At 39.5% G+C, this 14,087-nt stretch overlaps 1 non-coding gene across 1 annotated transcript; it reads right to left on the reverse strand.

Moving 5' to 3' along the window:
• Nucleotides 1-411: 411 nt before the first annotated feature.
• Nucleotides 412-13,396, reverse strand: LOC128704146 (uncharacterized). Its single transcript, XR_011393845.1, has 2 exons — nt 13,261-13,396; nt 412-3,954 (listed from the first exon to the last, which is right to left on the reverse strand). It is a non-coding gene; the product is annotated as an uncharacterized protein (transcript).
• Nucleotides 13,397-14,087: the final 691 nt, after the last annotated feature.

The raw sequence follows: 14,087 nt of genomic DNA on the forward strand, positions 1-14,087 counted from the left end.
TGTCTGACCATCCAATGTGACTATTTTCTTAGAGGAAACATCCAGACAATTTTGATGCTAGTGATGAAAAATCGCAGTCTCCTTACAAATTTCACTGCACTAGTGCAACACCGAGCACAAGTCCACATTTACAAGTCCATCTTTACAATGAGTCACTACTGCCCCAGCATCCAGGTCTGGGACCGAGATGCTGAGGCAGTAGTCAAACATATTCACCACAACCCAGCCGATCAGGAACTGTTTTGAGTAATCTGTAAAATACCCTCTTGAAGATAGCTAGGGGTATTTTGGTAACCATTCTGAATAAAGTGCGCTGAAGACTCATGGTCCCTTAACACCTACTGAACTTTATCTGTGTACTCATGGCTCCACTGCTTTTCATAGGAGGTATCCTGCCAAGGTAAATAAAGATTTGATCTGTTGAATGTTTATTTACCATGCCCATACCTAGCAACATATGGTTAGCAAAGGAAGTATCCTAGGTCCTTTTTATTTCTTTTCTACATCAATGATCTTTCTACCCATACCTTGCAAACAAAGGGGTATCATAAGAAAGCAAACTAGGTCCTCTTATTGTTTATCTAAATAATAAGAGGACCTAATATCTAATGCCTTCCATTAACTCAACCTGGTTCTCCACATTACAATTTCACTGTTAAATCTTTGGCCCACCTTGTAGACCCCTACCTACTTCGACTAGTGAATCCCACCCACATGTGACAGTCTTTAACTGGTGCATCTCGTTGCCTCTTCCACTAGCTCCAGTCTACTGCCTCTGCAACAGACTGATGAAGCTGATGTACAGGCAAAACATCTTTCAATAAAATAACCCAGGTTTACATGCACCATAGTTATTAAACCAATCATATTTGCAGATGGCACAACTTTTGTCATCTAAAATACAGATCTGGTTGTCCTCAACACAGATGATGACAAGCTTGTAAAAAGATATCTATTGTACTTCAGTGCTGGCAAACACTCACTCATTATTGATAAGAATTTCTACAGAGTATTTGGGAATAAAGCTAAAAATGTTCAATTGAATGTTAGGTAAATAACAAGCGAAAGACAAGATGAAGGAAAAATTTAAAAAATACATCAAACTAAAATTTAACACTCACATTGTGCAAATACCTAACAAATTTTACCTAAAACATTACTCATTATAATTATGAAAACAGTATACAGTACTGACCAGTAAGATGCATATGCAACAGTTTGGCATCTTTGTCTGACAATAAAGATATTGAACTGTTGCACATGGGTCTTACTCAGCACTGCATACTTCTTATGTGGAAGTATGCAGTGCTGAGTAGGTTGTCACCCGTTAGTTATAAGGATGTTGTTTTCTTATAAATGGTTTCATGTATTGTGATTACGTCAATTATGTGTGATATACATGTATACTGTATATTATTAAATAAAATATAAAAAAAAAAAACTTCTTATGTGGATCTACAAGTGTAAATCACCTAAAACCCATCATAACTCAACACAAATCTTCTGTTGGAATGATCGCTCAGATACCACACACCCCTACTATTCAAAAGTTTATATTTGTTCAGCATACATAACCTCCACATTACTACTGCATATACTATACACAGTACATACAGTACATGATACTCAAGGCAAATGATAACCTAATCCTAAAACTGTTCTTGGAGACCTGCAACAGAATACATACACAGCAAAAGAAACAAATATCTTTTTGATATCCCACATTTCAATTCAACCTGAGTAGGAACTCCATGCAAATAAATGGCCAAAAAAATAAGGAACTCTATCAGAAAATTCTTAGTTCCTTATCCATCAACTGCTTCAAAATAGTTAAAATACACCTGAAACATGTTAATTTACATAGATCACATACTGTACATGTAATAGACAACTGTTTCTCCAGATTACAGTCAGCAGTCATATTCATATGTGTATTGTTACCACTAAATTTCTAACCCTAATAACAAATATAATAAAAATTTGTCAGTAAAGGATGTATTACTGTACCTTCATATCAATACTGTTTAAGTGTACCGAGTTTTGTTGCTTTAAAAATTATTACATTTAATCGTCTAATCATCAGACAACTTAATTATACTAAACATTATTATTATAATTGGATATACTAAACCTAGAATTCATACAATCTAACTTAAAACTATACAATATTGAGTAGTTTTAAGTTTTTATACTGCAGAAAATGCCATGCATAACCAAGGGCTTTCAAAATGAATGAAATAAATATTGCCCAATTTTTGTCAATTGTCATACATACCATTTGAAGATAAAAATTGCTTGTACATGCACTACACTACATACAGACTTGCTTTTTCTCAAGTGAATTACTGTACGTGTTACATCAACTTACATATAAACTTGGAAAAAAAAAAATAAAATAAATTTGGACACGGCAATGAAAAACCGGTAAAGAAATTTGTATATTTAGGTATCAGTCAAGAGTCCCTCTTCGGCAGGTGAGCTTGTCGGAGGAAAGTTTTCGAGATCAAAACACTAACGCAATTTTTTTTCTCTCATTTATTATCTGTCTTGTTCAATTTTTCACTCTTCATCAGTGTTCATGACACTTTAATCTCATCACATACAACCATGTGCACTTTATAAACGCTAACATGAATTCTCTCCGGAGTTTCACAAGACTGCATTCTTTACTAAACATTTCACACTTCTTAAAGAATTACCATCTGGATGACAATGCACATGCTTACCACCTATGTGAATTCACTCATGTTCTATAAGTCTACTTTTAACTCTAAAGCATTTCAGACACTCTGAAGTCTCGTATGATGTGATTCCAGTGTTAATTCTCTCTTGTTTTACAAGACTGCCTATTTCACTAAAATGTTTATGGCACACTGAGCATTCATAAGGTTTCTCACATGTGTGGATTTTCATGTGTGTTTTAAGATTGCCTTTTTGTCTAAAAGATTTCAGACACTCTGAGCATTTGTATGGTTTCTCTCCCGAGTGGACACGCATGTGTGCCTCAAGACTGTGTTTGTAACTAAAACATTTATCACATTCAGAACAGTTAAATGGTTTACTTCCTGTATGAATACGCATGTGAGTTACAAGAGTGTACATTTGCTTAAAGCTTTTCTCACACTGCAAACACTTGAATGGTTTATCACCAGTGTGTACTCTCATGTGTCCTACAAGCTTCCCTTTAGTGGTAAAACACTGCACACATTCTGGACACTGATGGGGTTTATATCCTGTATGAGTACGTATGTGTTTTGCAAGAGACCCTTTATCACTAAAACATTTCAGACATTCAGAACATGGAAATGGTTTCTCTCCCGTATGAACCCGCATGTGTCTTATAAGATAGCTTTTGTGGGCAAAGGCTTTCAGGCAGCTTGTACATTGATAAGGTTTTTCACCGGTGTGAGCTCGCATGTGTTTTACAAGACTGCATTTGACACTAAAACGCATTAGACACTCTGTACAGTGGTAAGGTTTGTCTCCAGTGTGAACCCTCGTATGCATCACAAGTGTGTTTTTATGACTAAAAGATTTCCCACATTCCGGACACCCATATGGTTTCTCTCCTGTATGAATACGCATGTGTGTGGTAAGATTCCCTTTAGAGGAAAAACATTTATGACACTCTGTACACTGGTACGCTTTTCCCCTCGTATCAACACTTGTGTGCTCATCCAATGAAGACTTTCCTGACAAGTCTGAGCAACTAATCATCTCCGTTTGTCCATCAACTTCCATCATTTATTTCCAGGAACTTGCAACAAAGACGATGTCACTTACACAGAATAATGCTTAGTCAGCTGAAAGTCTTGTCAGATAGTGTTGTAAAATGCTTGGCCAGTTATAAGGCTTATCCAGACACTGCAATATAATTCTTGGCCAGTTGAAAGTCATGTCCAGACACTAAAGCATACTGCTAGACCATGGATGGCACCCAGCTCCATCATTTATCTGTGAATTAGAGAAATGGTAAGACAACACATTGCTTTATGATTATTATTATTTATTATTATTGTAATAAGTCAAACCTCGGTTGTCGACTGCATTACTTGTTCCATTAATCAGTTTTCGAATGGGATGTTTGAGAAAAAAAAAAAGTCCTGGTTTTTATATTTTCTCTTGGTTCTCAATGAACAAGTTTGTGCAATTCTACACCAAAGCATTTTTTGAAATGTACTTTGAAGTCACTTTAGAAACAACTTTAACCCTCGGGGAGTTCTGGAAGGACCATTTCAATATTCCCACCTGCTTGAGGCTTATAAATAAAGCCTGGGGAATGTGTCTTCCAGGATCATGCAGTCAGCATGGAAGAAATTGTGGCCTGACATTGTGGTAGCCAGGGATTTTGAAGGCTTTGAAGATGAGCCTGAGCCAGTAGAGGATATTCTCCCCGGGAAAGACTTAGGCCTAGAGGTGACTGAAGATGTGGAGGAGTTGATGGAGGAGCAGAGAACTGAACTCACCAAGGTAGAACTTATAGACCTTCAGAAGGAGCAGCAACAGATTGCAGTGAAGGAGCTGTCAACAGAGGAAGAGGGAAAGGATGATGTGCCCATTGCACTTGTCGAGGAAATGTGTGCTAAGTGGTGTGAAGTGCAGGAGTTTGGTGAAAAATACCATCCAGATAAAGCATAGTGACCATCCATCTCTCTAACATGTACAACGACAGTGTTACGTCTCAATTTAGAAGTGTTAAAACGGAACCTGAAACAAACCTCACTGGACAGGTTTTTAGTGAGACAAAGAACGTGGGAGACAGAACAAGTTTAGTGGTAAAATAAGACAAAGAAACAACACCAGAAGGATAGTTGCCCGACATATTAACAGAAGGCAACTCCTCTTCCAAGCAGTAACTTTCCCCCCTCCACTCCTCCACCTCCTGCTTCCAGTATGCCATTAGCTCTCCTCTGACAGGTAATGGGGCAGTTTCCCCTGTATAATTTTATACATTGTTGTATGTAGTTGTTGGTACATTACTAATATATTGTCATTTGGGGTCTGGAAAGGATTAATTCTATTTATTCTTTATGGGTACAGTTGCTTTGGGTGTCATCGATTTTGGTTGTCGAATCAACATCTGGAACGAATTAAATTAAAAAACCAAGGTTTCGCTGTATTATACGGAAAAGCTAAATGTATGGTGCCCTTAAATACCAGTGAGGGGCTTTTGATTCAAGGAAGTGAAGTTGCCCTCCCCTTCCTTTCATCAAACCTGACTACCTCACCATCCCCAGGCACTAGATGACCCTTATATGTTTACAGTTCTCGCTGTAAGGTATTGTGGCTTTATTATGAATTGCTTCAGCCATCATACTGAGGGTTAGTTATGAATTGTTTCAACTGGTATTGTGGGCTGTGAAATGCTCTAGCCATGGTATTGTAGGTTAGTGATGAATTGTTCGAATTGTGGTATTGTAGGATAGTTGTGAATCATTCCAGCCATGGTATTGTGGGCTAATTATGAATTGTGCCTGCCACATTGTTATGGGTTAGTTGTGAATGGTTCCACCTACAGTATTGTAGAATAGTTAAGAATTATTTCATCCATGGTACTGTTCCAGCCACAGTACTTTACCATAGCATTTTTGTAAATTGTTCCAGACATGGCATTCTGGGTTGTGAATTGTTCCACTCATGGTATTGTTGGTTGTGTGAATTTTTCAAGCCATATTATTGTATATTTAGAATTGTTCCATGGTATTGTAGGGTAGTTGTGAATTGTTCCATGATTTTGAAGGGTACTTATGAATTGTACTATGGTATTATAGGTAGTTGTGAATTGTTCCATGGTATTGTAGGGCAGTTGCAAATTGTTCCATCCTGGGTACCTAGTCCCAAACCAGACCTGGTTGCTACCCTGACTGGCAAGGCTGTTGGTGTTAGCCACACAGTCCAACATATGCACCACAGTTCAGCTGATCAAGTACTGACTTGAACTTCTACAGTTTCCTCTTGAAGACAGCCAGAGATATACTGGTAATTCCCCTTATTTGTAAGTAAGCATTAGCCTAACCTAAAGAAATCAATCCAACTGGAAGCATTGACAATACAAGGAAAAAATGCCTCTTATATCCCTTCTGTTCAACTCAGCATAAGTAAAACTCTAACAAAGTCGAACATGCAAATAAAAGGCCTAAAAATCTGGAATCACCTACTAGATGAGTCTTAAAATTCCCTGCCTGCCAACTGTTTCAAAAATAGTTCAAAACTCCTCGACTTAATGTAAATTAACACAGGTTGAATATAAATGTCAAATATATCTAATGCAATGTGCATGTACCGATTCATTTACCTTTGTGCATTTATCGGCAGTACTATACTCTATGCTGAATTATTTTTATAACTAGAATTTATAATTCTGCATTACTGTCAATTCACAGTACATTGCCGTCTTATACAAAAATCTATTAGTTAACACTACACTGAATACATTTTTATAATTTTATTTTAAGACTTCATTATATTAAAAGGAAGCATTCCAATTCTTACTTCACCTATACAACTGCTTAAATTTCAATAGTTTTAAGATAGTTTTTCTAAATTAAAATGCCTTGTAAGAACATGAACTTTTCAAAACAGAGGAACAATTATAACATTTTGATTTTTTTTTTTTTTTTTTTTTTTTAATAAATTAAGTAGTCTGATAAGTCCTGGTTATAATTTAGCAAGTCACCAAACCTGTTGTCTGGATATCTCGCTGACTGCAACTTGAAAAATCAGAGACTTCACCAGACAAAAGGAATATTCAAGCAGCAATATACAAGCAACTATGGCCATAATGATTGTGGTAGTCGATAAATACACTGGGAACCTGACCTCTGTAACTGAAACACATGTGCAATGTTAGGATACTTTAAGAAGGATGCACTCTGCCCACCAGGGGCTTTATCAACCCAATTAAAAAAGCCCCTGACAGGTGAAACATATTATCGTTAAAGTATCCAAGTGTTTGACATATACAAACTTGTCATTATATACTGTACTGGAAGGCCCCACTTATACACCAGGTTAGGTTCCGGGCTACTGCTGTAAAGCAGAAATGCTGTGAAGTGAAACATCCTTTCTTTTTTCTTTCTTTCTTTCAAATACATATAAAAGCCTGATAAAATGTTTGCATATATTATGTGAGCAATACCTAGGCCTAGTATGTATGTATGTGTGTGTGTGTGTGTGTGTGCATATATATAACTTTTTTTTTGTTAACATGTTGGCCACTTCCCACTGAGGCAGTGACCCAAAAAGAAAAAAAAAAACTTTCATCATTCAACACATTCACCATCACTCGCACATAATCACTGTCTTTGCAGACGCGCTTAGATACGACAGCTTAGACATCCTCCCAAACGCCTCCTTTAAAGTGCAGGCATTGTCTTTCCCCATTTCCAGGACTCGAGTCCAGCGAACCGGTTTCCCTGAATCCATTCCCAAAATATTTACCCTACTCACGCTCCAACAGCTCATCAGGTCCCAAAAACTGTTAGTCTCATTTCACTATCTAACACGCTCATGCACGCTTGCTGGAAGTCCAAACTCCTCGCCCACAAAATTTCTTTTACCCTCTCTCTCCAACCTTTTTGGGGACGACCCCTACCCCGCCTTCCTTCCCCTACAGATTTATATGCTCTCGAAATCATTCTACTTTGTTCCATTCTCTCTGAATGACCAAATTACCTCAACAGCCCCTCTTCAGCCCTCTTGACTAATACTTTTAGTAACTCCACACCTCCTAATTTCCACACTACAGTTTCGCTGCCTAATATTTACACCACACATTGCCCTTAGATAGGACATCTCCACTCCCTACAGCCGCCTCCCCGCTGCAGCATTTACAACTCATGCTTCACACCTATATAAGAGTGTTGGTACCACTATACTCTTGTACATTCCCTTCTTTGCCTCCATGGATAACTTTTATTGTCTCACTTTTATTCCTTCAGCAATTCTATGGTTAGCCTCATCCTTCATAATCCCATCCGCTGACATGTCAACTCCCAAATATCGGAAAGCATTCACTTCTTCCATACTCCCTCCCTCCAATGTGATATCCAATTTTTCTTTATCTAAATCGTTTGATACCCTCATCATCGTACTCTTATCTGTGTTCACTTTCAACTTTCTACCTTTATATACACATTGTATATACAGTGGACCCTCGACCAACGATATTAATCCGTTCCTGAGAGCTCATCGTTAATCGAAATTATCGTTAGTCGAGTTAATTTTCCCCATAAGAAATAATGGAAATCAAATTAATCTGTGCAAGACACCCAAAAGTATTGAAAAAAAAAAAAATTTTACCACATGAAATATTAATTTTAATACACAAACTGAAGAAGACATACACAATTACATGACACTTGCCTTTATTGAAGATCTGGTGGTGATTGATGGGATGGGAGGAGGGGAGACTGTGGATGGTGTTAGTGTTTAGAAGGGGAATCCCCTTCCATTAGGACTTGGTGTCAAGTCCTTTTTCGGGGTTACTTCCCTTCTTTTAATGCCAATAGGACCAGCTTGAGAGTCACTGGACCTCTGTCGCACAGCATATCTGTCCATAGAGGCCTGTACCTCCCGTTCCTTTATGACATTCCTAAAGTGTTTCACAACATTGTCAGTGTCACAATTAAACACTTGTTCAGGCTTCAGTTCTTCACTGTCTATGTACTCCTTGAATTCCTGCACATATTTTTCAGCTGCTTTTTGGTCCAAACTGGCAGCCTCACCATGCCTTATCACACTATGTATGCCACTATGATTCTTAAATCTCTCAAACCAACCTTTGCTGGCCTTAAATTCACTCACATCACTAGTTGCAGGCATTTTTCTAATTAAATCCTCATGCAACTTATCCACACCAATAACAGTCTCTAAACTTCTTCTATCACTTGCGATCTCAGTTTCGAAAACATAGTTGCACCTTTGGCAAGAACAGATTCCTTGATTGCCATTTTCTTGGCCACAATAGTAGCGATGGTTGATTGGGGTTTTGTGTATAACCTGGCCAGCTCGGAGACACACACTCCACTTTCATACTTAGCAATGATCTCTTTCTTCATATCCATAGTAATTCTCACCCTTTATGCTGTAGGGTTGGCACTAGCTTTCTTGGGGCCCATGGTGGCTTATTTTGGAGGTGCAATCACTAAAAACGCTGTGATAATATGAAATGTTCTGATTGTATGTTTGGATGGGACTGCGGTGGCTGGCTGGCTTGTAAACACTGGCCACAAATGGACGCGTCTCAGACGGAATGAATCGTGTTGGTAGAGTTTTTTAGCGCTAGTCGAGGCAAAATTTTTGCGTTAAAATGTACCGCTAGTCGGATTTAACGTTAGACGATGCCATCATTGGTTGAGGGTCCACTGTATATATATACACACACACACACACACACACACACACACACACACACACACACACACACACACACACACACACACACACACACACACTCACACTCACACTCTCTCACTGCTCATAAAAAAAACGATGGGGATTTGAGGAAATGGAAGGCATGGACATGATTGGAGAAAGAGACTAGTAGGTACAATTCAGTCTGGAGAACATAAAGTAGTCATTGGAGTGATGTATAACCCACCACAGAACTGCAGGAGGCCAAGAGAGAAGTACGAGGAAAACAACAGGGTGATGGTGGACACACTGGCTGAGGTGGCAAGAAGAGCTCACTCAAGCAGAGCAAAGTTACTGGTAATGGGTGATTTCAACCACAGGGAGATCAACTGGGAAAATCTGGAGCCACATGGGGGTCCTGAAACGTGGAGAGCCAAGATGATGGATGTGGTACTTGAAAACCTCGTGCATCAACATGTCAGGGACACTACCAGAGAGAGATGGGAGGATGAGCCAGCAAGACTGGATCTTGTGTTCACCGTGAGCAGTTCAGACATTGAGGATATCACTTATGAGAGGCCCCTTGGAGCTAGCGATCACGTGGTTCTGAGCTTTGATTATATAGTAGAGTTACAAGTGCAGAAGGTAACAGGAATTGAATGGGAAAAGCCAAACTACAAAAGGGGGGGACTACACAGGTATGAGGAACTTCCTGCAGGAGGTTCAGTGGGACAGAGAACTGGTAGGAAAATCAGTAAACAAGATGATGGAATATGTAGCAATAAAGTGCAAGGAGGCAGAGGAAAGGTTTGTTTCCAAAGGAAACAGAAATAATATGAAGACCAAAGCGAGTCCTTGGTTTACACGAAGGTGTAGGGAGGCAAAAACTAAGTGCACCAGAGAATGGAAAAGGTACAGGAGGCGAAGGACCCAGGAAAATAAGGAGATTAGTTCTAGAGCCAGAAACGAGTACGCACAGATAAGGAGGGAGGCCCAGCGACAGTACGAAAACGACATAGCATCGAAAGTCAAGTCTGACCTGAAACTGCTGTATAGCCACATTAGGAGGAAGACAACAGTCAAAGACCAGGTGATAAGGCTGAGGAAAGAAGGAGAGCTCGCAAACAATCAAGAGGTATGTGAGGAGCTCAACATGAGATTCAAGGAAGTATTTGCAGTGGAGACAGGAAGGCCTCTCGGGGGACAGACCAGATGGGGACACCAGCAAGGAATATACCAACAAGTGTTGGATGACATACATACAGATGAGGAGGTAAAGAAACTGCTAAGGGACATCGATACCTCAAAGGCAATGGGACCGGACAACATATCCCAGTGGGTCCTTAGAGAGGGAGCGGATATGTTGTGTGTGCCACTTACCACAATCTTCAACACGTCCCTGGAAACTGGGCAACTACCTGAGGTATGGAGGACGGCAAATGTAGTTCCCATTTTCAAAAAAGGAGACCGAAAAGAGGCACTAAACTATAGACCTGTGTCACTGACGTGTATAGTATGCAAAGTTATGGAGAAGATTATCAGGAGGAGAGTGGTGGAGCACCTGGAATGGAACAAGAGTATAAACGCCAACCAGCATGGATTCATGGAAGGAAAATCCTGTGTCACAAACCTTCTGGAGTTTTATGATAAAGTAACAGAAGTAAGACACAAGAGAGAGGGGTGGGTTGATTGCATCTTCTTGGACTGCAAGAAGGCCTTTGACACAGTTCCTCACAAGAGATTAGTGCAGAAGCTAGAGGATCAGGCTCATACAACAGGAAGGGCACTGCAATGGATCAGAGAATACCTGACATGGAGGCAACAATGAGTCATGGTACATAATGATGTATCACAGTGGGCACCTGTGACGAGCGGGGTCCCACAGGGGTCGGTCCTAGGACCAGTGCTATTTTTAGTATATGTGAACGACATGATGGAAGGGTTAGACTCAGAAGTGTCCCTGTTCACAGATGATGGGAAGTTAATGAGGAGAATTAAATTAGATGAGGACCGGGCAGGACTTCAGAGACCTGGACAGACTGGACACCTGGTCCAGCAACTGGCTTCTCGAATTTAATCCCGCCAAATGCAAAGTCATGAAGATAGGGGAAGGGCACAGAAGACCGCAGACAGAGTATAGGCTAGGTGGCTAAAGACTGCAAACCTCACTCAAGGAGAAAGATCTTGGAGCGAGTATAACACCGAGCATGTCTCCGGAAGCACACATCAACCAGGTAACTGCTGCAACATATGGGCGCCTGGCAAACCTGAGAACAGCGTTCCGATACCTTAATAAGGAATCCTTTAAGGCACTGTACACCGTGTACGTCAGGCCCATACTGGAGTATGCAGCACCTGTTTGGAACCCACACTTGATAAAGCACGTCAAGAAACTAGAGAATGTGCAAAGGTTTGCGACAAGGTTAGTTCCAGAGCTAAGGGAAATGTCTTGTGAAGAAAGGTTAAGGGAAATCGGCCTGACGACACTAGAGGACAGGAGGGTCAGGGGAGACACGATAATGACACATAAAATACTGCGCGGAATAGACAAGGTGGACAAAGACAGGATGTTCCAGGGAGGGGACACAGAAACAAGAGGTCACAATTGGAAGTTGAAGACACAGATGAGTCAGAGAGATATTAGGAAGTATTTCTTCAGTCATAGAGTTGTCAGGCAGTGGAATAGCCTAGAAAGTGATGTAGTGGAGGCAGGAACCATACATTGTTTTAAGACGAGGTATGATAAAGCTCATGGAGCAGGGAGAGAGGACCCAGTAGCAACCGGTGAAGAGGCGGGGCCAGGAGCTAAGACTCGACCCCAGCAACCACAAATAGGTGAGTACATATGCAATATACACATTACTTGTTTTAAAATGTTTTCATCTTTGGCTAAAAATCAATGGTGAACATATTTATTGTAGGAAGTCTGAATAAATACAGGGTGCAATTAAAAACCAATGCATTGGCAAAACGCCGTGAAGCGAAGCACTGTAAAATGGGTCCTCCTATACATACCATCTTAGAAACAGACTGAACCATCAAACAAAAGTGCAGTATTTGGCTATTTAGATTTAGATTTCTTGTTTTAAAATTTTATATAATTGTCATGGGTAGGGGCTACACTAGTATCTGGGGAATGGGAGGTAATCAGATTTAATCCAGTTATAACTGATTACTACTAGGCAGAAATCAGACAATTACTTTATTTGTACCAGCTGCCTATACCATGTTAGTTATTTCTTGGGAAAATTAGTTTTTCTAATATCCTCCAAAATGACAATCAATTTTTTAAGGCACAAGCAATTACATCAGTGACAAGAAACGCTTATTACTGCAGCCCAGCGAATCACAGCAAATGTTAACAGATCTAAACAAAGACCATTGACATAGTAAGGTTAAGTTACATTAGGTTATCTTAGGTTGTGTGAGTTGGGTTTTATTAGGTTTAGTTAATTTCTATTTGCACAACAAAATATTTTCTCAGATGTACAGCCAACTTAATACTGTATAATTCAAATTATAATTAAAAGTCGTAAATAGCTAAGGAGCATAATTCATTTATTACTTTTGATATAAAAGGAAAAGGACAGCACCACCTGCTTGGATCAAGAGCCCTTCACCGGCATCAATTAACCTCCCATGAAGACTGACCAACTTGGAAATCATCAGTCATACGTTGCTGCTTAAGAAATTCCCATAAATTATAAAGTTCATGTTAAACTAGAGACAAATACGATTTTTTTGTGTAATTATTTGGTAATCTTTAAAATTCAGGCGTAAATGATGGATTGTCTCTTAAGGTAATGTTGGGGTAGTAACGTCCTCAGAAACTGTTAAATTCCCTTCTTTCCTCTACCTGTATCATATTCTCTTAATATATATAAATATAGGAGCGTTGTTACTTGCCTCTCAATGTAATGTTTGCAGCGATAGTTACTACATCACTTTACTAAACGAAGAAAAATTTACAAAATTGTGAGGTGTTGTTATTGTTAAGGGTTCTAAGGGCCACTGACAGCTGACGCCGTGTCGAGCTCTGCTTCCTCGTGTCAATTATAACCTTTATGTACCTACCTGTGGTTGCAGGGGTTGATTCACAGCTCCTGGCCCCGCCTATTCAGTGGTTGCTACTAGATCCACTCTCTCCCCCCCCTCCCTCTCCACCTGTTCTTAAAGCTATATATGGATCTCGCCTCTTCCACTTGACTCCTGATTGTTACACTTCCTAACAACTGGAAGATTCAATTACAATCTTCAGGGAATCAGGATGATTACGATTGTCTTGTATAATAATGTGTGTAAATTACCTAGGATAACCCCAAAAAAATCAATGACTTATTTCCATTGGAGTTCTAGTAGTATAAAGTAGTACAGCAAAAAAAATCAGTCGTGATTATTAACGTTAAAAGCAAAATAAACTGAATAAATCAAATACATGAAAATAAAATATATGAGCATTAAAAAGAAAAAATCTATAATTACGCGAATTTTGAATAAGCCAACAGATAACTCCCTTTCTGTAGTTTCATTCATTTCGTACTTTATAGCTCGTTTCATAAACTGTATTATAGTAAGATTGACCTTAACCTGCCCAAGGAACCAGTTCCAGGTTAGGTAGAGATTTGCCGGTACTTCCGGCCAGGGTCACCAGTTCCAATAGTATGTAGGAGTAGGTGTTTGTGGTCTGGCTAATTGTCTTTGTAACTTGTTCAGCTATCAAAACTTTGCTGCCC

The sequence above is a fragment of the Cherax quadricarinatus genome, chromosome 66, assembly GCF_038502225.1.
Source record: "Cherax quadricarinatus isolate ZL_2023a chromosome 66, ASM3850222v1, whole genome shotgun sequence".
Classification (NCBI taxonomy): domain Eukaryota; kingdom Metazoa; phylum Arthropoda; class Malacostraca; order Decapoda; family Parastacidae; genus Cherax; species Cherax quadricarinatus.